Source organism: Pleurodeles waltl, chromosome 5, assembly GCF_031143425.1.
Source record: "Pleurodeles waltl isolate 20211129_DDA chromosome 5, aPleWal1.hap1.20221129, whole genome shotgun sequence".
NCBI lineage: Eukaryota > Metazoa > Chordata > Amphibia > Caudata > Salamandridae > Pleurodeles > Pleurodeles waltl.
The window spans coordinates 1355488731-1355515585 of NC_090444.1; the positions used below are offsets into that span (position 1 = coordinate 1355488731).

General features: G+C 45.4%; 1 protein-coding gene across 3 annotated transcripts in view; it reads left to right on the forward strand.

The window, feature by feature from the left end:
* The window catches only part of IBTK (inhibitor of Bruton tyrosine kinase), a 487897-nt gene that overhangs the window by 18388 nt on the left and 442654 nt on the right, over positions 1 to 26855 (forward strand). The window contains exon 1 of one of the 3 annotated variants that reach the window (XM_069235619.1): positions 20931 to 20952. The exons of the other annotated variants lie outside the window; for them this stretch is intronic. The gene's annotated coding sequence lies outside the window, so the exon portion shown is untranslated. Of the gene's footprint in view, positions 1 to 20930; positions 20953 to 26855 lie in introns of those variants that run through there. 3 annotated transcript variants of the gene reach the window in all.

Sequence of the window (26855 nt, forward strand, 5' to 3'; positions counted from 1 at the left end):
TGATGGAAAGGGGAGAGCCTCCCCTTTCCATCGACACCTCTCTGGCATCTGGTGAGGCCGTTTTGCCCTTTTTTTTCCCCACCGGAGAAAAAGCGAACGCTTACCTGCTTCTCTTCTTTTCCGGTGGGGAAAAACTGTGACGTCAGACGTCACAAGGGGGCGGGAGGGGGGCGGGATGGAGATGCGAAAAAAAAAAAATTGCATTGCACCGGAGGATTTTTAACCCCCTCCCTGGTGTCGGCCACTGGTCGTGACCCGCAGTAAAAAGGTTAAAAAAACAAATCCCCCACCCCTTAAAAAAAGATAGCCCAGCCCCACTTATCTCACCGCGTCACTCCCACCCCTAGCCCAACCACCTACCCTAGCTCCTTAAATAAATACCCAAACTCCCACCCGCCCCTTAAAAAAAAAAAAAAATAGCCCACCCATCACCCACCCTCCCCAATCCCTTAATCCACCCAACCTCTGCCCCAGCCCCACTTACCTCACTGCGTCACTCCCACCCCTAACACAACCCCCAACCATAATTCTTTAAAAAAAAAAAAAAAACCCACCAATTAAAAAAAAATATATATATAGCCCAGCGCAGCCCCCCACCCATCCCAATCCCTTAGTCAACCCCCCACTTTCCCCAGCCCCACTTACCTCACAGGGTCCTCTCCCGAACAAAGCATAGCTGTTTCTGTGTCTTAACCATGCAAATGCGTATGCGTAGTTCAGCACATGCGTGGTTAAGGCAGAGAAACAGCCTTGCATTGTTTAGGCAAGCATGGTTACGCTTGTGTGGGAAACGTCTGCATTGTTTACAACACATGGTTGAGGACGTTTCCAAGAAGATGCCATTACTCTAATCATCAAAGATGTGATTGCCGGACTGCGCCCACCAATCCTGATTGTCCTTAACGATTTAGGCACCAGTCATGGACGCTAAGGCTGAAGCAGCCACTCAGTCAGGGTACAGATGGGTGACCTGGTGAATTGAGCTCATCTGGTATTGATGCAAGACTTAGTCACCTGGGCAGTAATAGGCTCTACACAATACTGGGCATGCAGTCTGTTCAGAGAGTTGGTTTGCAAAGTGGAACCATGTACATCCTGTGTTGTGGAGATTACATGGATTTGTGTTAGTTTAACATAAGACACTTTTAATGTTGCCCAACATGAGGTCAAAAGGAGGCCTTAGTCAAGGGCAGGTGGATCGAATAGTGGATTTACAGACGAGAGAGACCATAGGAGGTGGTTGTGAGCGAGTGTATAGAGACTCCAATCTTTTTTTAGCCTGCATTTTCTAGAGGAGGAGAAACGGAAGTAGGTGGTAAATGAAAAATTTACGAAGCACTTCACCTGCCCTACTTTAGGACATCACAAGCATCTAATGCTGGCTGGAAGGACCGAGAACAGATGGTTAAGGGAGACTTGGTAAGCAGCCAAATAATCTGCTTCTTGCTGATTATTGTGTGGCAACGCAGAGTTCTTTTGGGATCGAGCTCCAGTGTTGCACAGCTAGTTGTGTGAAGGACTAGCCACCTGTCCTACAGTGTTGCAAGGAGAGAATTTCGAATTGCTTGCCGCCAGGAGGTCTGAGGGACTGGGCAGGTATATATGGTTGGATAGGGGTTTGATGATGGATAGAACTTTTTCTTGTTGTGGCCCATGAAGTGTTGAAGAGGGATTTATGTACGATTTGTTTCTGAATTTTAAATCGGTGAAGGTTTTATTTTTTTAGATGTAAAGAGACAGACTGATGGCTAGGAATGCTTAGAATGAGTCTTGCCAGAGCACTCTGGAGGACCTGCTGCCGCTGAGTGAGATATTTTGAGAGCCCTAGTTAGAGTTTTCCCGTAGTCTAGGTGTGCGGTAATCAAAGGATGTACTACCCCTTTACGCGTTGGCTGAATTCTCCATTTGACCAAGGATGTTGACATATTTGTGCTTTTGTTGATTATTTTTAAAAAGACTCTGTAAATCATGTTTTTTGCTCATTGAGTTGTTTAGTAAAGGATGTTTATTTAGTTTTTTTAAATTTATTTTTTTTAAATCTTTTTACCATCACATTTATTGTACATACCTGAGATCACCACTCATTATATTGATATATGCTCTTTGATTACAATGTATTGACCATATAGGAGAATGAGTAAGAGTGTTTGACTACTTTTTGTATACCAACCCCGCCTGTGTAGATGTAAGGTGGATGTCAATACATTTAATAGGATAAAGCATGTGGCAGATATGATGGCAATTTAAGATTTAAATGATAGCTCTTCATTAAGTATGATCCCCAGACGGTCTTAGCAGGAGTTGGAGACTGACTGAGTTCATCCAAGACACTAATGGGATGGTCAAATGCAGTTAGGTTTCTGGAAGAAAATAATGTAGTTTTATTTAACCCCTTCGCTGCCAGGCCTTTTCCCCCTCCTGTGCCAGGCCTTTTTTTGCCTATTTGGGGCAGTTCGCGCTTAGGCCCGCATAACTTTTTGTCCACATAAGCTAACCAAGCCAAATTTGCGTCCTTTTTTTTCAACATCCTAGGGATTCTGGAGGTACCCAGACTTTGTGGGTTCCCCTGAAAGAGGCCAAGAAATTTGCCAAAATACCGGGAAAATTTTGTTTTTTTCAAAAAAATTGGAAAAAGTGGCTGCAGAAGAAGGCTTGTGGTTTTTCCCCTGAAAATGGCATCAACAAAGGGTTTGCGGTGCTAAACTCAGCAGCTTCCCAGCTTTCAGGAACAGGCAGACTTGAATCGGAGAACCCAATTTTTCAACACAATTTTGGCATTTTTCTGGGACATACCCCATTTTTGCAATTTTTTGTGCTTTCAGCCTCCTTCCAGTCAGTGACAGAAATGGGCATGAAACCAATGCTGGATCCCAGAAACCTAAACATTTCTGAAATGTAGACAAAATTCTGAATTCAGCAAGGGGTCATTTGTGTAGATCCTACAAGGGTTTCCTACAGAAAATAACAACTGAAAAAGAAAAATATTGAAATTTAGGTGAAAAAAACATAAATGTTTCTCTACGTTTTACTCTGTAACTTTTCCCTGCAATGTCAGATTATCGAAAGCAATATACCGTTACGTCTGCTGGACTCCTCTGGTTGCGGGGATATATAGGGCTTGTAGGTTCATCAAGAACCCGAGGAACCCAGAGCCAATAAATGAGCTGCACCCTGACGTGCGTTTTCATTCTATACCGGGTATACAGCAATTCATTTGCTGAAATATAAAGAGTAAAAAATTGCTATCAAGAAAACCTTTGTATTTCCAAAAAGGGCACAAGATAAGGTGTTGAGGAGCAGTGGTTATTTGCACATCTCTGAATTCCGGGGTGACCATACTAGCATGTGAATTACAGGGCTTTTCTCAAATAGATGTCTTTTTTACACACTCTCCTATATTTGGAAGGAAAAAATGTAGAGAAAGACAAGGGGCAATAACACTTGTTTTGCTAATCTATGTTCCCCCAAGTCTCCCGATAAAAATGATACCTCACTTGTGTGGGTAGGCCTAGCGCCCGCGACAGGAAACGCCCCAAAGCGCAACGTGGACACATCCAAATTTTTGGAAGACAACAGAGGTGTTTTTTGCGAAGTGCCTACCTGTAGATTTTGGCCTCTAGCTCAGCCGGCACCTAGGGAAACCTACCAAACCTGTGCATTTCTGAAAACTAGAGACCTAGGGGAATCCAAGGAGGGGTGACTTGCGGGGCTCGGACCAGGTTCTGTTACCCAGAATCCTTTGCAAACCTCAAAATTTGGCTAAAAAAACACATGTTCCTCATATTTCTGTGGCAGAAAGATCTGGAATCTGAGAGGAGCCACAAATTTCCTTTCACCCAGCGTTCCCCCAAGTCTCCCGATAAAAATGATACCTCTCTTGTGTGGGTAGGCCTAGCGCCCGCGACAGGAAACGCCCCAAAGCGCAACGTGGACACATCCAAATTTTTGGAAGACAACAGAGGTGATTTTTGCGAAGTTCCTACCTGTAGATTTTGGCCTCTAGCTCAGCCGGCACCTAGGGAAACCTACCAAACCTGTGCATTTCTGAAAACTAGAGACCTAGGGGAATCCAAGGAGGGGTGACTTGTGGGGCTCGGACCAGGTTCTGTTACCCAGAATCCTTTGCAAACCTCAAAATTTGGCTAAAAAAACACATGTTCCTCACATTTCTGTGTCCGAAAGTTCTGGAATCTGAGAGGAGCCACAAATTTCCTTCCACCCAGCGTTGCCCCAAGTCTCCCGATAAAAATGATACCTCACTTGTGTGGGTAGGCCTAGTGCCGGCGACAGGAAACACCCCAAAGCGCAACGTGGACACATCCTAAATTTTGGAAAAAAACAGAGGTGTTTTTTGCGAAGTGCCTACCTGTAGATTTTGGCCTCTAGCTCAGCCGGCACCTAGGGAAACCTACCAAACCTGTGCATTTCTGAAAACTAGAGACCTAGGGGAATCCAAGGAGGGGTGACTTGCGGGGCTCGGACCAGGTTCTGTTACCCAGAATCCTTTGCAAACCTCAAAATGTGGCTAAAAAAACACATGTCCCTCATATTTCTGTGGCAGAAAGTTCTGGAATCTGAGAGGAGCTACAAATTTCCTTCCACCCAGCGTTCCCCCACGTCTCCCGATAAAAATGATACCTCACTTGCGTGGGTAGGCCTAGCGCCCGCGACAGGAAATGGCCCAAAACACAACCTGGACACATCACATTTTTTCATAGAAAACAGGGCCTACCTGTGGATTTTGGCCTCTAGCTCAGCCGGCACCTGGGGAAACCTAGCAAACCAGCGCATTTTTGAAAACTAGAAACCCAGGGGAATCCATGATGGGGTGAATTGTGGGGCTCTGACCAGGTTCTGTTACCCAGAATCCTTTGCAAACCTCAAATTTTGGCTAAAAAAACATGTTTTCCTCACATTTCAGTGACAGAAAGTTCTGGAATCTGAGAGGAGCCACAAATTTCCTTCCACCTAGCGTTCCCCCAAGTCTCCCGATAAAAATGATACCTCACTGGTGTGGTTAGGCCTAGCGCCCGCGACAGGAAATGGCCCAAAACACAACGTGGACACATCACATTTTTTCATAGAAAACAGTGCCTACCTGTGGATTTTGGCCTCTAGCTCAGCCGGGCCCAGGGGGGGCAGAAATGGCCTAAAATAAATTTGTCCCCCAACCCCCCTGGCCCCCCGGGAGCGACCCTTGCCTATGGGGTCGCTCCCCCTTGCGTGACATTGGTGCCAAAAAAAAAATCCCCGGTGCCTAGTGGTTTCTGCCCCCCTTGGGGGCAGATTGACCTACAATCGGCCAATCTGCCCCCAAGGGTGGCAGAAATGGTCTAAATACAATTTGCCCCCCAGGGGAGCGACCCTTGCCTAATGGGTCGCTCCCCATCTCTACAAAAACAAACAAACAAACAAAAAAAAAACCACAAAAAAAACAATTTGCCCTGGCGCCTAGAGGTTTCTGCCCCCCCCCGGGGGCAGATCGGCCTAATACCAATAGGCCGGTCTGCCCCCAGGGGGGCAGAAATGGCCTAAAATAAATTTGCCCCCCCACCCCCCCCGGGGAGCGACCCTTACCTGCAAGGTCGCTCCCCTTGCGTGACGGCGCAAAAAAAAGATCCCTGGTGCCTAGTGGTTTCTGCCCCCCTTGGGGGCAGATTGACCTACAATCGGCCAATCTGCCCCCAAGGGGGGCAGAAATGGTCTAAATACAATTTGCCCCCCAGGGGAGCGACCCTTGCCTAAGGGGACGCTCCCCATCTGTAAAACACAACAACAACAAAAATCCCTGGTGCCTAGTGGTTTCTGCCCCCCGTGGGGGCAGATCGGCCTAATAAAAATAGGCTGATCTGCCCCCATGGGGGGCAGAAATGGCCTAAAATAAATTTGCCCCCCATGGGAACGACCCTTGCCTAAGGGGTCGCTCCCCTTACGTGAAAAACAAACAAAAAAAACTCCCTGGTGTCTAGTGGTTTCTGCCCCCCTTGGGGGCAGATTGGCCTCATAAAAATAAGCCAATCTGCCCCCAAAGGGGGCAGAAATGGCCTAAATATAATTTCCCCCCTATGGGAGCGACCCTTGCCTAAGGGGTTGCATCCCACACCTAAAACACAAAAGAAAACAAATCAAAAAACAAAAGTATCCCTGGTGTCTAGAGGTTTCTGCCCCCCCCTGGGGGCAGATCGGCCTATTATTAGGCCGATCTGCCCCCAGGGGGGGCAGAAAAGGCCATAAAAAAAATGACCCCCTGGGAGCGACCCTTGCCCAAGGGGTCGCTCCCTTCTGTCAATTACATATAAAAAAAAAAAAAATCCCTGGTGTCTAGTGGGGTTTCAAAAGCTGGATTGCAAGCAATCCGGCTTTTGAAACCCTCGGAGAGACTTCAAAGGGAAGGAAATAAATTTCCTTCCCTTTGAAGCCCCTCCGGGCCTCCCCCACGTGATCGAAAGAGAAATGAGGAGCATTTCTCTTTTGATCGCGCTGGAAGCTCTGCTTCCAGCACGATGGGGGAGGTTGTGTGATTGTCAGCGCGCGCTGACGTCACAGGGGGGGGGTGGGGGGGGGGGGGTCGGGGGTTGAAGGGGAAGGGATTCCCCTGTCAGCCCTGACCTAGAGGGGTGGGGGGGCAGCCCTCGGGAGGAGCGCTAGCGCTTCTCCCGAGGGCAGCATTCAGGACGTAATGGTTACATCCATGGCGCCACACGGGCGCTGCCATGGACGTAACCATTACGTCCCTGGCGGGGAAGGGGTTAAATAAAGTTTTAGGAAACTATTGTGCTTCCCTAGTGCTGCAGAAGAGAGGCATTACTTAAAATTTTCTTTGGTAGAGGAGATGTCCTCGGGTATAGACACTGTCAGCTGTATGTCATTAGTTTAGTATGCATTTGCAAAACTATAAGATTTGACTACCTGGGCTAAAGAGGTCATACATGTGTTGAAAAAGTCAGGAGCCCTATGGTATTTTATACTTCAGTTGATGAACTGTTGATTTGAAGGGGTTGAAGGAGGAGAGGAAAAGTATTTGAGAGAACAGAGGAGAGCTAGTTGAAGGCAGTGTTGATGATCCCCCAGGTTTAAAGGTATGTGGGTAAGATTTAGTGAGAGACGGTGTCAAAGGCCACAGAGCAGTCTAGAAGAATCAATGCGGCTGATCCTCCTCCATCCAGGATGGACCCCACACATCCAGTGCCCACAAAAGAGCTGATTCTCTGCTGAATAACAGCCTAAAGCCAGACACTGTTTCATCAACACAAGGTGTGTTTCTAAAAATGAGAGAATTGTCAATTTACAGTTTTTTCCAAAATCTTGGAAACGAGCAGAAGCAGTAAAGTGGGCCTATAATTGGACATTACTGTATGGACTAAGGATGGCGTTTTAAAGAAAGGTAGGACATGAGGCTTGTTTCTAGTGTGCTAGTACCGTAGCCAAAGTAAGAGATGAATTTAGAAGCTGGCACAGGTACAGGACTATTGATTCCTGGGCCAGTTTAAAGACGCAAGGAAAACATGGCTCCTCCTGGAAGCCAGAGGCAGGATGAAATAACATTCTGAATCTCTACCACAGAGCCTAAGAAGAAGTGCAGCAGAGAGGGGCCTATGTTGAGTGAAATTGTTACGAATAATAGCAGTTTTGTCCTGAAAGAAAAGAGATCTTTGGAAGGAGAAATTAATTTCTTCAGGCCAAGGGTTGTAGTACAGATTTTACTATATTGAATGTTTTACTATTGGCGTTGGAAGAGGAAGTAAATGTGCCCCCTCCCATTAAAAATAACCCTGAGCTTTCTTGCATAGTTTAGTCATTTTTAATTGCTGCTGTGTAAGGAAGTTTGATTGCAGGATGATAGTTGATCCTGCAAATGCGTTCAAGTACCCACAAGTATCTTTTTGCCTGTCCACACCTCAGAATAACAGTGGGCCGTAGGAGCACTTTGTAGAGGCCTTCTAACTATAAGTGGAGTTACGATATCCAGAGTAGAAAAGATCCAGCTTAAAGTATCTTCAGGTATTATGTCAGTGAAAGAGAGAGGGGCAGTGGCAAGCACTACGGTTCGGTTTTACTCATTGTCCATAGATCATACTTTAGATGTTTGGTGTGGAAGACATTAGGTGAGGGGTGTTTGTTGAGTGGGGATTGAAAAGGCAGTGCCAGTTAGCCTCATCATGCAAGAGGAATGGACTATTCTATTGAGTTATTGCGGCAATTAGGAAAATGAGGTCTAGAGTGTGGACTGCTCTGTATGCTGGAGCAAAGACTAACACTGTCCGGTTCAATCCTTGCATTGGGCCCTCAAATGTAGCACTGTGAATATTTGCCTGGCTTCATGAATATTAAAATCAGCTGAGATGGAGAAGTTGGAAAATTTGAGGATCTAGATGCTACTGCCTCAGTTAAGGAGACAGTGAATTTGCTCTAGAGAGCCCCGCAGGTGATAGACCTACTGAAAGCAAGCAAGTTGGTTGGTCTTCGAAGAAGAAAATCAGTCCCTTAGCATTGTGTACTTTGCTGCCATGGTGTAGGAAAATGTGTCTTTTTGTATTATCATCCCTATTTGTTTGGACTGATGATGCTGACGTTTTGACTGTGTGCCATGGGACTCTGATTACCAGCCCCCTAGGGAATGGACCATGACCCTTTAAGCTTGTTGAAATTGGCTATACTCATAATTGGCATATTTCATTTACCCATAGGTCTCTGGTATATGGTACAAAGTCTACTGAGGGCCTGTAAGTCAAAAGTCACTTGAAGATTGCAGCTCCCATTGCTACAGTTACAGTACAAATACGACGGCAGGCCTACCATTGTAGCCTGGCTGTGCATTTTCAAAACTGTAAATTTGACCTGTGAAACCATTTGTCAGGCATAACTTATCTTTTTAAATATGAATAAGTCACCAATAAGTAGGTCTTGCTGCCCGTAAGAAAGACTGCATGGTATTGAAAAGTTGGACATAAAAAAGTTTAGTGTCTTTACAGTGAAAAGGTACCAAAAACTATTTTCATTGTGAGGTTGGCTCTTCCATAGGAAAGTATTACAATGCCATATTTAATAATGTTATCTCTGACTAGGAACAATCTACACATTTCACTCTTGGATTGCGTGACATATATATTACATGCCCAATTCACTTATAAAGTCTTATTTGTAATGAATATTTTAGTAAAGGTTATTTCAGAAAGCTACCTTTCCCTACCTGAATCTTCTGGAGGTCCATTTGGATGTGCTCCAACTTTCACACAGTAGTTTGAATAGACCCCTGGATGAGGTGTGAACTTGTTCCTAGATTTTAGACAAAGGGTTAGAGTATGGAAAGGTGATCTGTTTCTCTGGCAGGGTGACCATCTGGGCTGCATCCATTAACATGATTAACTTCAAAGTAATCTACTCTGTCACAGGCAAATGTTATCTGACACCTAAACAGGGCCATTCTATTTTCTGACAGCCAGGCAGGTATCAATCCCAGTGGGAGATGAACTTTCGTCAGAATTAGTTTGAGGTGTTCACAGGGGAGAGGTTACTCATTTCCCTGGCCACGCCTCTTGGGTGGACATAAAGGGGAAAGGTTTCACCAACTTGGATTTGGGCAAAGAGGGGCACATTGTGATTGTCTGCAGTGGGGCACATCGTAACTGTTTACAAACGTGGGTAGGATTACCCCTGGGAACATTTTCCCTTTTGGTTTGGAAGGTCTCAGGAGGTCCACCACCCACAGGCTAGTGGCAGGTATAATTGTAGCACCCCTAGGCACCCTCTTCAGAATACTGCTAGACCTGTAGAAGACAGAAGAAGGGCTGAACCTGCTGTTGGGACCTGCTCCCCACTTGCACCCAGGAGGAAGAAGTGGACTCCAGTGGTCAGCTGGCAGAATCAATTTATAGACTTTATTACAAATTTTGAAAGATACGGAACAGAATTGTTGCCATGAAGGCTGTCAAAAAATAGAACATTACAGAATATTTGCAAAATCAAAATAATGATGAGTCCATAACGAGCAGCATAATCAATAGAGAAATGAGCAGCATCTCTAGGGGAATTGAAAGTCTTCTCGCAAGTTCTCTGGCTCCCCACGAAAATCAAGAGTTATTATATAGAACATTTTCTCATGGAACTGAATAGAAAGTGTGGGTTCACCATGTGAGTAAATGTAGCATATTATTAGCAAATCAGAACACTATTTTACTAAACACCATATTTCCTTAGAGTCTAAGCACTATTCCCCACTACATGAATATTGGTTCAGCCCACTCTGTTAATGTCATCCGGAGATGGTAGAACAAAGTAGGTAAATGAACAACAGTAAACTATTATGAATGCATTGGGTGCAGTGATCTAGCGGAAGAACCTTGAGATAAGATACAGTTTTGTGACCAAGCAAGCAAGATTTCTTCGAGAACAGGAGTAAGAACGCCAGTGGAAATAAACAAACCTGACTATGCTTGACTGTATGCTGCAGAAGTAATGAACTGTGATATGTGCAGGGGAAGGCATCCATATTAGAAAGCATGGCTTCCAGGCCTATTTTGAAGTCTAGTTATCAAGGGTTAGGAATACTAACTTCTACATGTCAAAAGAAACTTGTTAAAAAAATACTAGCACAATATCATTGTGTAGGTATGTAATCAAAAGTATAATTACATTGTACCCATTGTTAATGATACAAAAAATATGTACAAAGCATTTGTTGAAGTGGGAAGCTGTCTGATCTGAAGAATCGGGCAGTTTCTGGCCACAATAATGCTTTATCATATGTATAAAGCACAAATTGTGATCTGGTAACCAGTTAAATAATCGCTATTTGTTTTTTGCGATTCGGTATTTGGTGTCCTTTCCACATACAGATTCAATTCAATTCAAAGAAGCTTTATTGCGGCTACAAGAGCCAAAAAAGCGCGAGCAGTAATAAATACAAATAAATGCACATGATAAAATAAAATTGCAGGTAAATATGGTGATAAAAGGGAATGAAATATAAATAAAAATTAAAATGGAATAAAAATGAGATAGAATAAAATGGAATGAAATTAGAAAAAATGAAATGAAGTGAAATGCACTCTGCAGGATGTTGGGACAGTCTTATTTGGAGTCTTTGTCCAGGAGAGTTTTCCCTCTAATAAGCCAACAAGCTCCGAGGAATTTGGCGATAGCGATCACTAGCGTTGGTCTGGTGTCTGATCTAAGGATTCGCAGAGCTAGCGCAGAGCAGCGTGCTCCCAGTAGTCTGCATGCCGGGGCCAGCCATTTCCTACGGGGGGCAGTATACGCGGGGCATGCAAAAAGGAGGTGAGGGAGATTCTCCACGGGGGCTTTGCAAGCAGGGCATGCGGTGGATTCGTTGTGTGACCAGCTGCTGGTGAAAAGTCTTAATGGGAGTGTTCCAATGCGGAGCTGGAAGTACAGTTTCCTTTCCCTTGGGGCCGTGATTAGGTCCCAAAAAGTTTCGTACTTGCATGACTCTTTTAGGTTGGCAAAGTCACAAGATAATGTAGTGTGGAGTGCAGCCCGAGTGTCTTCGTTGTTGGCCCTTTGCCAGTAAAGTTTCTTTAGTTCGCTTTTCGAGGGAAAGACTGACGTGGCTGGTGAGTTCCAGAGATCATCGAGCCCGATAGAGTGGAGTAAATCCTTGATGGATCGTAGCCAGGGGATTCTGTGCAGGTGGTCGGCTTTTAGGATGACCTGTAGAGCTTCGGTGAAGATGACAAGTTCCGGAGTGGTCCAGAGACGCCGCCAGTACAGCAGAGGTCGCAGGCGGGCTTTGTGACCAATGCGTTTGATGCCGAGGTCCTTGAAAAGAGGGAACAGTGGGGTGCTTAGCGGAAGGGACACAAGGTTTCTTAAGAAGTTGTTTTCAGCGGTGGTTGGGTCTTGGGTTTTGGTATAACCCCAAAGTTCAGCCCCGTAGAGCGCTGAGGAAACTGCCTGGGCTTCGTATAATTGTAATGCTGGGCGAATTGGTTTTGTGTGTGAGAGGTGGAAGTTTTTTAGTAGAGCCCCAGTTGTTTGTCTTAATTTAAGGGCTTGTTTTCCTATGTGTGGCTTCCAGGACATGTTGTCAGTGAGTGTTATGCCCAGGTAGCTGAAAATGCCCACCTTCTCGAGTGAGGAGCCCTCTAGAGTAAATTTCCCTTTGAAAGATCTGTGGGGATTAAGGGTCATTAGTTTGGTTTTCGTTGCGTTGATTTCGAGTCCCTGGGATGAACAGAAATGCTCGAAGCACGCAAGGAGTTTCCTTAGACCACTAGGGGTCTTAGATATCAAGAGAGTGTCATCGGCAAAGAGTAAGACTGGGATTTTTTGTGTGCCAAGTGAAGGTGCGTCAGCCTGCAGTCTGAGGAGGGAGGGGACAATTTCGTTGATGTACAGGGAAAAGAGGGTCGGGGCAAGTACGCAACCTTGCCGCACACCCCTAGAGACGTGGATTCTATCGGTAAGTTGGCCCTTGTTGCCCCACCTGACTTGTGCGTAGTTGTCCTCGTGGAGTCGTATCAAAATGGCAAGGATGTGTTCCGGGATTCCCATCCGAGAGAGAGTGACCCACAGTTTGTTGCGAGGTACTAGGTCAAAAGCAGATTTGAGATCCACGAAAGCTACATAAAGGCTGCCTTTACCGATGAACACTGTTTTCCAATATAATAATAGGAATCTGAGGGCTTGATCAGTGGTGGAAATCTTCTTTCGGAAACCGGCTTGGAGGGGGCTAAGGATATCGTGGTCAATTATCCATTCTTCTATCTTCCCTAGGAGGCAGTGGCAGAAGACTTTTTGGACACAGTCAATTAGACTAATGGGTCTATAGTTACAGGGAAGAGATCTGTCGCCCTTTTTAAAGATTGGAATAACAATGGCCGCTTTCCAAGAGTCGGGAATTGGCGCCCCAGATGCTATTGCGTTAGCTAGAATGGTGAGATATCTTGACCAGGATGCTAGGTCTGTTGAGAATAGGTCTGCTGGGACGCAGTCTGAACCAGGGGCCCTGCCGCGTTTTAGAGTGCTTAAAGAGTAAGTTATATCACTTTGGGAGAACAACAGGGGTGCTGCGGTGGTTGGTGCTAACGAGTGAAATAGGAGGGGGCCCGTACAAACAGAGGTGGGGCTATCATGATCAGGGGAGTACAGACTACTAAAGTGGGCTATCCAGTCTCTTGGGGCAATATTGGTTGTGATGTCCAAACCACTGGTTTCGGGGCCTCGCGCTGCCAGGGACCAGAACAGACTATAATTTCTCTCGCGCACAGCGTCGCTGAGTGATGTCCACCATTTGCTATCTTGATCATGCTTGGCTATGCATATTGCAGATTTATAGGACTTCCTAGCTACGCGGATGGCGATGGGGTCCTTGGATTTAATGGCTTGAACTAGGCGCTTGTTTAGGGACCGGCACGTTTTGTTGAACCAGCGGTGCCTGGCTTTGGGTCGTTTGTCGTCGTGGGCTGGGGGTGCTGAGAAGTGGGTTGCGATATCCCTAAAACAGGAGGTGTGGATTGAGCTAATTTCCTGGTGGGGTGTTGCAGAACCTGCCTCTAGGTCCCTTAGTGTGGATTTTAGGGTGTTGTTGGCAGCATTGATGAGTGCGGGCCGGGCCACAATATTGACCCATTTTAGGTGTCTTTTGTTGTTGGCCAGGTTAATACCCTCGGGTGCTACTGCTGCGGGGTTAGACGTGGCTGGGAGGTTACCTAGGGCTAATGTGTGGACAGAAAGAGGGTTGTGATCACTTTCGGTCCTTTCGATGATTGTCATATCGATGACTAGAGGCCATAATCTTATATCGAATAGGCAATAATCGATTCTGCTGGTGTGGTTCGTTTTGTTGTATGTGTGACTACCGTTGGTGTCTGAATTAGTTCTGCCATTTAGCGCCCTGAGTCCAAACTCCATGGTCAATGATTTTACCTGAATCGCAACCGACGTCCACCTTTTGATGGGTGCAATGGACAGGGCGGGGATAGACTAGACTTGATCTTCCTCGCGGGTGGACCTGAGATCGTCCCAGTCAAGGGGTTCGAATGTGACGTTGAAGTCCCCAGCCACAATGGTTTTATGATGGCGGGGATAATTTTGTAAGAGGGCTACGAGGGCGCAGAGGGTTTTGGAGACTTGACCCCCCCTGACCCCTCGAGCGTAGATATTAAAGATGTTCACCACAGAGTCCGGCCCAAAGGATAGACGAAGGCCTAACAGGTCGGGAGAGGCGGTAGGTAGCTGTGATATATGGCAGCTAAGTGATGTTTTGATCCAGATGGTCAGACCCCCTGAGGGCCTGCCTCTCGTGCTGGCCACAGCGGGGATGTGGAAATTTGAGTAGCCTGTTCGGAAGAGTGGGTCGAGTGACCATGTTTCCTGTAGGAGACATATGTCATGTTCGTCAATAAATGAGGAGAAGGATGGAAGGGGAAGAATAGGTTTCAGACCTGCCACGTTCCATGAGACAAGTCGTACCCCAGATTGTGACTGAGTTGTCCTACCTAAATGCCCGGGGTTTTTGAGGTTGGCTGTCAGGGGTTGGTTTGGCAGATGTGGCTGGGGGAGCAGGGATGGGTTGATGCCAATGTTTGCCCGTGAGGTTTGTGGTGGTTGGTGATGTTCCTCTGTTGGAACAGGCCTGGTCCTGATCAAGGAGATGCTTGCGGGCCTAGACAGCAGCTCTAGGTTTGGTGGGCAATGTGCCTGCAAGATGGGTGGAGCATCGTTGTCATGATTGCTCGGTGAGCCGGAAATGGTCGCGGTATCATGGGTAGGGGGGTGAATACATGGACAGACAGTGGTGGGGTAAAAGGAGGATCTGGGGGTGATGGATGTTGGAAGGTTGCAAGGTTTGCCTGCATAGATTTTAGGTGGGGCTGTGAGTCAATCATGTTTACCAAGAGGGGATAGGTTTTCTGCTGGGTGGTAACTCTGGCGTTCCTTGTGGAGCGTGGGTGACCTGGGCTGTTTAAACTGGATGCGTGAGTGTGCAGGTGGGCTTGTTCTTGCGTCTAGGGCCACCAGATTGTTCGCCATGGTCCTGTTCTTGAGTGTCAGTTTTAGGATATCAAAGTGAGTTCCCGGGTCTGGCCGTCGTACTACGGTAATTAGGTCCTCACGTATTATGGATCGGCAGCCTCTAACATGGCGAATCCAGTGGATTGCCTTGTTTTTGATAGTCTACCCCTTCCTTGCGCGCCAATGTGGTTAACTTGGGAACGTTAACCATTAGAACTATATTACCTAAATGGGACTGGTCAGTGGCAGGTTGCGTAGAGTATTTTGAGGCGGTGTTGCTCATGGGTTTGAGGGTATTATGATAGATGTCTAGTGAATTTCCTATGCCTAAATTGTGGAAGAGGGGAGACTGGTGGGAGTTCATGGTCTTTTCTTTGGTAGGGTGAGCGCCAGCGTGGCTAGAAGCAGAGGAGTTGGGCGAGTTTGTTGTGATGCCTGATAGGATTGGATTTTGGGCAAGGTTACTGGTGGTCGTGTTATTTGCGTGGGTTAGCTGTTTTACTATTGCAAGTAATGAGTTAACCATATGCTTGAGTTCTGTGACTTCCTTCCTTAGAGCTTGTATGTATTCGATATGCTGTGGGGTTACATGAGGAGAGTGCGTGTTGGTTGCTGCTGGCCCATCTGCCAGGGTGTCTGGGTTGATGTCGTCGCGTGATTCAGGGAGGTTGGTTAGGGGATTGAAGCGGTTACTGAGCTGGATGGAATCGTTGATGGCAAGTGGTAGGTCTTCTGCTAGGGAGGGGGCCGCATGGGTGATAACGTTCCTACTTTCACCCGCCCCTGTAGTGTCAGTAACTTGTTGCCCACGTTTCATGAAAATCTCAGCGATTTTCATGGAACCTTCCTTCCTGCTAGTTGAAGTGGGCCCCTCCCCAGTTGCAATAGAAATGTTTCCCTGGGGGCTAGTTAGTATTCCGTTGCATTCGCCCAGGAGAGAGTCGATTCTATCCATAACGCAATTGCTAGCAGCATGCTTATGCCTTTTTCGCTTGGCTTTTAGTACTGCCCCGGCCCCTGCCTCTATTGCTTTCCTTTTGCCCATCTGGTGTTAGTGTAGGTGCAGGGTTAAATGATAAGGTGTCAGATTAAATGGAGCAGCTGACTGGGGAGACAGAGTAGGAACTAGCAAAAGGGACTGAGTACAATATGGCCTTCTTGGGAGATAGATGTTAGGGGGGTGGCCCAGCCCAGCCTCTGTCAGCCGCTGACGGGCGCAGGACGGGCCCGCCCTTGGCCCGGGCTTCGCCCGCGCGGCGGGAGCGCAAACAAGTTTTAAAGGGCTCCTGCCCCGCCTCCAGAGATCACACAGCGCTTCCCGCGACGGCGGGAGCGCAAACAAGTTTTAAAGGGCTCCTGCCCCGCCTCCAGAGATCACACAGCGCTTCCCGCGACGGCGGGAGCGCAAACAAGTTTTAAAGGGCTCCTGCCCCGCCTCCAGAGATCACACAGCGCTTCCCGCGACGGCGGGAGCGCAAACAAGTTTTAAAGGGCTCCTGCCCCGCCTCCAGAGATCACGCAGCGCTTCCCGCGACGGCGGGAGCGCAAACAAGTTTTAAAGGGCTCCTGCCCCTCCTCCAGAGATCACGCAGCGCGTCCCGCGCGGCGGGAGCGCAAACAAGTTTTAAAGGGCTCCTGCCCCGCCTCCAGAGATCACGCAGCGCTTCCCGCGACGGCGGGAGCACAAACAAGTTTTAAAGGGCTCCTGCCCCGCCTCCAGAGATCACACAGCGCTTCCCGCGACGGCGGGAGCGCAAACAAGTTTTAAAGGGCTCCTGCCCCGCCTCCAGAGATCACACAGCGCTTCCCGCGACGGCGGGAGCGCAAACAAGTTTTAAAGGGCTCCTGCCCCGCCTCCAGAGATCACACAGCGCGTCCCGCGGCGGCGGGAGCGCAAACAAGTTTTAAAGGGCTCCTGCCCCGCCTCCAGAGATCACACAGCGCTTCCCGCGACGGCGGGAGCGCAAACAAGTTTTAAAGGGCTCCTGCCCCGCCTCCAGAGATCACACAGCGCTTCCCGCGACGGCGGGAGCGCAAACAAGTTTTAAAGGGCTCCTGCCCCGCCTCCAGAGATCACACAGCGCTTCCCGCGACGGCGGGAGCGCAAACAAGTTTTAAAGGGCTCCTGCCCCGCCTCCAGAGATCACACAGCGCTTCCCCAGATACAGATTCATATTGGTATGTATTAATGTTTTGCTACTGAATTATGGTTGCAAAACATTATTTTACCCTCCTCCCCCCACCCCCTTAGTCCCATCTTTTTCTCCCCCCTCTTCAAAGGTAATTGTTAGCAAATGGAAAGGGGTCCCCAAGGGACGCCCAACCCGTTTGTGAATTGTGAAACAAATCGTTTTTAAGAGCTTGAAGTGGTCCATGAGAAAGTTGGCTGCATTTAAAAAAAAAAAAAAAAAAAAAAAAAATGCTTTATTTGAAAACAGTCACAGACAATTACTAATAGGTCGCAAATTGCAACGTACCTCATTAATATTCATGTGGTAGGTAGATTTGTGAACCAATTACAAGTGTTAGAAATGATTATTTTGTACATTAGAAACTGCAATTTCGTAATGGCGATTCAGTAAGAATTGCAATTAGGAAATTGTAGTCCCTAAATTCTGTAGATACGGCCCCAGTCCTGGAAGTATAGATCTTCAGGGGGCAAAGGGGCCATAAGTATCCAGCTGATGAGGAGCCTTCCTTTTGCACCAATTTTTAATTTCTCCTGCTGGGTGCTTTCCTGCCAAAAACCTCAAGCTGGGCCAATCTCAGAGTCTGTATCTGATCTGCCATCTGCCACGGTCAGCCTTAAGTCGATCCTAAATCACGTTCGAGCACAACCAGTTGACTGGTTGGCACTAAATGCACTTTTGGCACTGCTTTTATTTAAAATGTTAAAAAGTCATATCTCTCGTTCCCCTTGTTGAATTTTTGTCATTTTGCTGTAATTCTATTCATTTAACTATTTTCTAATTTCATAAATTGGAGTGGGATTTATGTTGTGTTTCCAACGTTTTAATCTATTACGCTACTTCTAAACATGTTACACATATTCTTAAGTTAAGCCTGTCTGCTCGGTGCCATAGTTACCAAGGGTTGAGCTCAGGTTTAAATTACTAAAACGTTTACTGTACCTACCAAGAAGGTGCTGTTATTCCTTGTGGTGTACCATCGACCACCTCAAAAAATAATCCACTTTCTCACAGAAAGGTACCAGTGAGGTAAAATCTGTAGATGATCACTAGTCTCTGTGCATTCTTGATGGATCAGCGAGTATTCCAGAAGGACAGTGGTAGTTATGTCCTGCATGGAAGCATGGTTAGCCTGGTTCCCATAAGGAGTAGCGCTTTTGAATTGTGCTCAGTAATAACGTCAAATACACGAGGTCTGTGTTTAGCTAAGAGCAAGCGTTGATCAGGTAGCATTTTAGGCTGATGTGTTTTTCTAGGGTGTGAGCCAGCAACAAGATGAAGAGGTGGTCAACGGATCGGCTATTTGATGTGCAAGAGACAGGACCTGCAAGAAGAGTACTGATAGAGTACAATGACGAGTTCCTCATAATTCTGTCTCTTTGGCATGTAGCAGGTTAAAAAGGGGTCTGGCTCTGAGTGCTGCCTGAATGCAGATGGACTTGCCTTTGGCACTCTGCTGATGTCTATTTTGTAGGCCTCTGTTGTTGGTGGGCCTGGTCTCCTAACCCATGTGAGCACATTGCAGTCAAGATGAGAAAAAGCCTAAGGGAGGATAACAATGGTGGCAAAACAAAAAGCCGAGCAGTTCCTGTGCCACCAGGCAAGCTCCCTTGCCGGGACACTACATGGAAATCAATACAGTTAAAAGAGGAACAAACAAAATACAGTCTCACACCAGTCAACTGTGCATTGCAGGATCTAGACACTACCAGAAAAGCAGTACAAAGAAATAAAATTATAGGGAGTCCTTGAAAAGTACCCGGCGGTCATCAAGAGCCTGTACATGGCCTCTGTAAGTTTAGGGCAGGCTCAGGCCTGTGGTCTGATGTGAATGTGGAGCAGCGCCTATTTTGTAGGCTTCTTTTGAGTGTTAGACATGGCCTAGTAAACAACTAGAATGTGTTGCACTGAGGATGAGGAAAACGCCAAGAAGAGGTAAAAACAGGGAGGAGAAATACAAATTTAATTTAGATCCTCTGTGACAATTAAATCAATATTTTTATTTGGTCTGATGGTAATTTGTAGAAGCTATACATTTTTATATTTATCATAATCTTTTCGTTGTTGATATATAAAACACCCAATATCCAGAGGCATGAACTGAGCTGCGTCTTATAAATATTTGTCTTCATATTTTGACCAAGATTGATTTATAATGAAAAATCAGTTGAATAAAAAATAGGCATATAAAGGAGAGGTGTTTATTTCAGAAATGTGCCCAATAATCTGAGTTTAGGAATAGGGACTATTCATATCACTCTAAACTTGGGGCATCACCATAATATCATGTGATTCATAGGGCATTTTACAAAATGTGCTCTTTTATGCACACTGATATACATTTGGAAGCCAAAAATACAAAGAAATTTACTAGATAATAAATATCACATATTTTCTGTGTCCGATGCTTCTCCAGATAAAAAAAATAGTAGTCAACATGTGAGTGGGCCTACCACACAGTAAAGGAAAGATCCACCATGGCAACATCAAGATTTTTAGTTTAATTAAATTGATTCTTGGTATGTGGGTAGCTACGGTATATTGACCAGCACCAAATATAACTTATCAAGCCCAGACACTTTTAAAGCTAGACTCCCAGGGAAGTAAAGGGCGTGTGGCTTTCGTAGATCCCACAAATTGTTTCTTATGTGAGAGTGCCCTGCTGACAACAAAACATGAGTTTTGCTCACATTTCTGAAAAGCAAAATTTTGGAATCTGCTCTTCCACCCATTGTTCCCTCACTTTTTCTGACAGTACCTCACTTTTTTGGATGGGCTTATTACGTGTGAAAAGGCCCGGAATGTAAAGTGGGAACATTAAGATGCTTTCTTTTATTCTTTATTTAAAATCATTTTGGCGACATAGGTAGGTGTGGTATTTGATCATAGGTTTTGCTGGTATCCATGTTAGCCTTCTGAACCCAAACATTTCTGAAAAGTCACACCAGGAGCTTGCATGGTGGTGGTGTTTGTGTGAATGCCACTGTTTTTTTTTCTTATCCAAAATACACAATAGAAGTTTGCCCGAAATCGCACATTGTGTGGACTTCCTTTTTATTCCCCCATAGTTTGACATTGGCAGAACCGTTTGAGTCAGGAAATATGCAGAGATCTGTGAAAGGCACACTCATCTGGATTCCCCTCTGTCTTTAGGTTTGGAAATGTCCCAAGTTCATACGGTTCACTGGATAACAGCCAACTTGGGATCCAAATACTGCAACCCTCCCCTGTGGAAAGTGAGAGGAAATCCAATTCATTTATTTAGATATTGTTTTGTCTCTGTGTTGGTCTTGTTGGTAAGAAAATATAGTAGGATCCATACAAGCCACATTACCTTGGACCCCCTTGGGGTGGGGGACTCATTTTAAAAAATGTCTGAGAATGTTATCTTTGCCTAGTAGTAGGCTGAGATGAGGTCCACATACTCCAGGCACACCCTATGTGAAGTCCACTATGACAGTACCTGGGTGCAGTGTTGGGCTATCAAACCCCACTACTGCGTCAAAAGTGGGGTGGTTGGGGTAAAGAGAAAGGGTTAAATAGTTCACAAACAGACGTTCATCTTCACTGATCAGTATGCTTGAAAATCAAGGCTTTACAAAACCACTGTTCTAGATATATATTTTGTTACAAATTGGTAGCATTTATTGTTCATGACTAATGGTTGCTAACACCTAAAACAAGAGCAGAGAAATACAAATAGCAAACAATTAACAGTGTGCCTTGTAACCTCTGTAGGCAGATTTGAATGATTTGAAGTTTGAGCGCCTTTACTGGTTCTGAAAAGGTAAGCCTACCTCCTGGCTTTAGAGTTAGCTTTGCTAAGTAAATTTGCCTTTATTGGTTTTGACATGTAGATCATACAAGTGCCATGCCGATTGTAGAATGACAACAGTAAACAGTACGTTTAATTTGTTTTTATTTATTTATTTATTTATTTATTATTCATCAATATTGTTGTGACAAGTTGTAACCGAACCAAAAACACAAACCTAACCTATAACATAATGGAGGATGTGTAAAAACATTAATCACGTTCCTGAATTTATCAGCAGCCTTCAACTGCCCTATCTTTATATGGTGAGGGCTGCGGATAGATGCACAAGTCTAGTTCTATCAAAATGTAGACCAGAATAAAAATTGGTCAAATTATGTCAAACAGAAAAAAGTGCCATGTGGTCCATCACAAACATCCTCATTGTATCTCCCTTTGCTTTTAAGTATTTGTTTGGTATACTTTCATGATCTCTTATTGGCTGGGGCAGTCTGCGTTCACAGCTATGCTGACAATAATCAAGCATTGTTTAGAGTGGACCAAAGAAAGTTAGGAGAGAGGCAAAGAAGATACTAAGCAATCTTAAACAATAGATGGACTATACTTACTTTAGTCTACATTAACAAAAATTGAGGGTTATGCTAATTTGCTCTGTAACATTGTACAATACTGTGTAGGTGAAGTTATCCGATATACTGGTAGAAAATACCATAATATAATGTTAATGACAAAGTGAATGCCACAAGAAAGTTTTTAAATTTGAGACTATAAGTCAATGCTCAAGTTAACAATCTGATTTCAAATACCAGCAATCATCATCTTGTTCTGAAACCAACTCCGCCATTATTTTTTACTGTAAAATAGCAATACTGTATGCACAAAAATAGTAGAGCACCATTGAGACTTGCATTCTGCGTTTTTTGTGAAGATTTCTAAAATCAGTGTTCGGAAAATGCAAAATTCATCAGCTACAACAATAAATGCAATTGGTGACACACACACACTATACATTTTGAAAAAGCTGCACTAAACCCCTGTGAGGGAAGGTTCAAATTAAAGGCACTGACACTGGTGCACAAATCAGTGATTGGATGTGCTCCTGAGTACTCAGGAAAAATACATCTCTAGGCATTCAACCCTTTGACATGTATGCACCACTCTGGGAAAGCTCTTCAGACAACTAAAAATAATTTAGAGGGTAAAAATGAAGTTATGACATTCCCAAATCTGTTTGACACACTTTGCCAGAACAGTTAAGAAGTTGCCAGGATTTGGAGCCCTGCAGGGGTGTTTTGGGTTACTGCAGTGGAACAAGGACTTCATGTATACCCAGGGAATGAAGGCAGGGGTCTGCTTTGGGTTTCCAGGAAAACCACTTAGACCACAGCTTATCACTTCAAATTAATATTTGTTTTGTTCTGTTTGTTTTCTTTAGCAAATTAGGTCAGCTCCACTTTAATGACTGAAAACTATACAATTAAGGTGTTAATAGGCTTGGCTTTAAACTTCTCTGTTTCTTTATTATTTCCTCACTTAGATGAAGTATATTTTGTTTTACTAATTATATACGTGTCACAGTTTCAAATGTTATATATATATCCAGTATTGATGTAGCAGTTGTCAACATTTTTGCTGTCTGTTGTGGTGTGGGTGCCATGGTGGATTGAGAAGCGTACTGCAAGCTGTGGCTGATGAAGTAGTGAATCGCCTGCCATCCGTGGCCTCCCTGCTGACAGCAGTCGTTCCCAGTTGGTGGAAGGTGAGGTGCCTGCCTGTGGATGGGACACTGCTGGGGGAAGGATGATGCAACACCACAATTTGGGCCAATCTCGGGTGTGCTGCAGCCAAAATCCAAGTCAGGACTGCTGTATAGGGCAGGTGGTAGCTAGACCTGAGCCCTGAAGACTAATTGCATGCCTGACGGCCATGGTGACTGCATGGGCCATCTGCAGTAGTGGAGTGAGATCTTGGGTATATTTGTGCTGGTGGGGAACTGTACCTGGAACCGAGCTCTTAGCTCTGTGGAGAAAACCTTATGCACGACTTGGGAAAATGGTGTGCAACAAATCTACCAAACCCATGCAGGCCAGTAGAATTTAGAAGCATACATTCTGCGGTAGAGTGGTGGAGGGGGAAGAGCTCACAACAGGCCCAGGAGCAGGTGCGAGAGGGTGACCATTCCCTCAGACAATTGTTGCTTGCCATTCAGGATACCTGCTCGGCCCTGAAAACAAAATCAACACAGTGGCAGTGAATATCAATCTCCTGTGCACAGATATGAGAAAGATCTCCAGAGGTCACTCTAACAGACACACAGAGTCCATTCAAACCCTGAAAGCAGAGGTGCACCAGGTTAATGAGAGAACCCGCTGAGTACATGCCAGAGCCAAAGATTCTGAGGGAGAGAAAAGGCATAACACTGTGCACCTGTTGAGCGTATCAGAAAAAGCAGAGGGGACAGCCATGGAGTGTTTTATGGGAAATCTGGTGCTTCACACAATCAACTCTAGCGCTATTGCCGCAGTTTGTATTCAAGTGAGCACATCGGATGCCTGGTGCCATGCCCAAGCCCAGAGCCAGACAGTGGCCCCTCCTGGCCAGCATTCTCATCTTCAGGGACCGCAATACATTAAGTGCAGCTTGCCAGTGAAGTCCCCTAAAATTTGAGAACCACACAATGATTTTCCCAGACTGCTCCCAAGAGGTACATGCCTGATGCCGATTCTTCAATAATGTGAAGTGGAACCTTCAGAGACCAAACCTGCAATACATGATAATTGTCCAGGTGTTCTTGAAGGTTTTGGCATGGGGACTCTCCTGGTTTTTTGGCTCACCAGAAAGAGACCTGGGAGTGGCTCGAGGGCAGGAGACCGGTGGAAAACATATGAGCAGGAAATAGATGTGCATCACCAAAGTGTCAGGAGGCCAGGAGACAAGGCAACAGTAGTGGCATTGGATGCAGGAGAGGATGAAGCAATAAGACCATGGCCACCCTGATTAAACATTGATACTCGTGGCACTACGGTTGAGGGGGTGGAAGTTCAGTGGCGTGCATTTAAAGACATAGAACACACTCCTACAAACTGAGTGACACTCCATTACATAGGTGATGGAAGGAGACATAGAACACAGAAATTCATGTTGAGGTTTGTTAAAAGTAATGGGAGGGCAACTGTTAACGTTGAGCACTGGGGACGCGGCTTGTTTCAAAACAGTGGTTTCATGATGTATGGAGTTCATACAGCAGACTGGGTTGACCGACACGTTATGGGGACAGGCACTCTCAGAAAAACAGGGGCACTCTGAGGACTCTTCATTACTCACAGAAACATACGACTACACAGTGGCAGACCAATGGGTGCAGGAAGGGGCTCAAAGTCTTATCTTGGTTTGTACATTTACATAAGCTGGCACATAAGCTAAAGGAGGGGGGTATCTAAATTTCTGTGCAGACACAATCCCGATATTGTTTTTCTGCAAGAAACCTGGTTGGTAGGGAACATTTGTGGGTTTCTGGGAACGGGCAGATACTAAATATTAGCTCAGTCTTGACTCACAAGAGGGTTGCAGGGAGTATAAATTCTGCCTTGAAGATTCCTCGCATTATGGGTCCACAAATATGGACTGACTCGGGTGGGTTGTTTTGTTTGTGAAGAGTGGGGTAGGGAGGGAAAGCAATTGACTGTGGCCTCCTGGTATCTCCCACTGGGGCTACAGGGGCAGGTTGTAGGGAAGCTAAGAGTGACTGCTCCACTTAGTGGGGGAGATTTCAATATCCCGATGTGACGAGAGTATGATGGGATACTTTGGGGAATGTAGACAATTTTGGAGGGTGAGGGAGAAAGATATGTTTTCGCACCTTCACGAAGGCCAGGGGCTGGTGGATCTAAGAAGGGAGGAAAATCCTAATGGCAGGCAATACTTCGGACAAAGCCGTTCTGTATCACTATTGGACTACGTTTTCACACTTGGGACACAGGCAGCAGTTCTACCACACACACACACTATGTGGCACTGGGAATTTTATACCACTCCCCACTGATCACATGATTGATGACCCCGACCCACCCTATCCACTAGGGTTGGCATTTGGACCCCAGGGAACTGACAGATTAAACTGTTCCTGCGGCGACAACAGAACATCACTTTTGGTCCAATCAAAAGCTAATGATTGGGAAGCACATAAGGCAGTGATCACTGGGTATCTCATCTCTTGTGTTCCAGTGGGGAAAGAAGGAACAGGTTAGGACTATCATAACCCTGGAAGATAACTTTTGAAACTGGTAGGTGGAGATTTTACGACTGCCCAGCCCAACTTGATATACAAAAGTGCCCTCACCGTGGATGAGTATAGAAGGCTGGTGAAGCAGGAGGAACAAGCGTACTATAGGGCCAAGCAACACTGACAATATAAGGTCAATAATAAAGCAGGTAAACTGTTAGCGTGGTTGGCGCATAGGGAGGTGGCCGGCAATGGATGCCCTACATAGAGGATAAGTATGGAGCTATGGTCCACACTGCAGGGGAGAATGGCGGAGATATTTGCAACTTACCTGGGGAGCCTATATAGTTCTCAGATGGGGGGGGGAGCAGAGGGACAGGAGTGTTGCAAGTTTATTGGCACATTCCAACCACTGTTCTTGTTAATGATGACAGACAGATGCTTGATGGAAATATTAAAATTGAAGAGATTAGGGTGGCAATAATTCAGTGTAGAGTAGGAAAGGATCCTCGCCCCAACGGATTCCTGTCTGAACTTTTTTCAAAGCCTGGTAAGTAAACTAATGGACCCTCTTAGTGATATTTTTCATAAGGCTACAAAGGTGGGATCCTTTCCTCAGGACCTCTGGATGGCCAACATAGTGCTGATACATAAAGGAGGTAAGCTAGTAAAACACTGCCTCGTATAGGCATATCACTCTGCTCAACCAGAAAGTAGAAAGTCTGGTGAAAGTGCTAATAAATTGACTGATTATGTTTCAAAGGTCCACAAAGCACAACCTTAGGCAGTTGTTCTGATGCCTGCTGTCAATCAAATAAAAATGTTAAATTCAGTGATTTTAAAACTGGCATCAGTATGTGACTATTGCTCTGAAAATATCAATAGTAAAGTGTGGATTAAGAGTTGTCTAAATCTCTCTGCGAAGATAACAAACTTCATTACATGGAGCTTGAGCACTTTGTAGTAAAAACTATACAGCAGGGTTCTGGATGTGCATAAGCTCTAATTATGTGCTCCATTCAATAATTTTCTTCTATGTGGAAAGCAACCCTTTTAAAATAATGAATTAATTGATAATCCTCCGTATTTAGAAGTCAAAGTTTTGTCACAGAAAAATTGATTTGCACAAGATCAAAGAAATTGCCTTTATTTCTATGTTATTACTGCCATAGGCCCACATTTTAGGTCTCTACCTAAACAACACATCTTCTGTTGTGATGTAATACAGATATTTAGAGCGCATTATCACCAGGAGGGTTTCCTGGCTCTGAGCAGGTTCGAGTCTAGGCACCCTGAGGACCTAGTGGGACTACTTGAAAAGCCAAGTTTTCATCTTCTTGCAGAATTCAAGAAGTGAGGAGGAGACTCTTGTGTGTAGCTGCATGTCATTCCATGTGTAAGGAGCATTGTAGGAGAAGACTTAACCACTGGATCTGGTTTTCTGAAGCGTGGGATTTGTGCAAGTAGGAGTCCGGACCAGCAGAGGTGTTTGGAAGGTTTGTGAAGGCAGATATGAGGTATACTTGGATAGTACATTGAAAGAGTGTGAGAGCTTTCTATACATAAAAAAAGAGGTTAAATAGTCTTAAAAAGCTGGTAAACCTTTTTAAAAACATCAGATCTGAGACTGCTCCGGTCTTTTTTTTTATCCTGTTTAGTTTCCTGGACTACAAAAGGAGCAGAACAACCACAT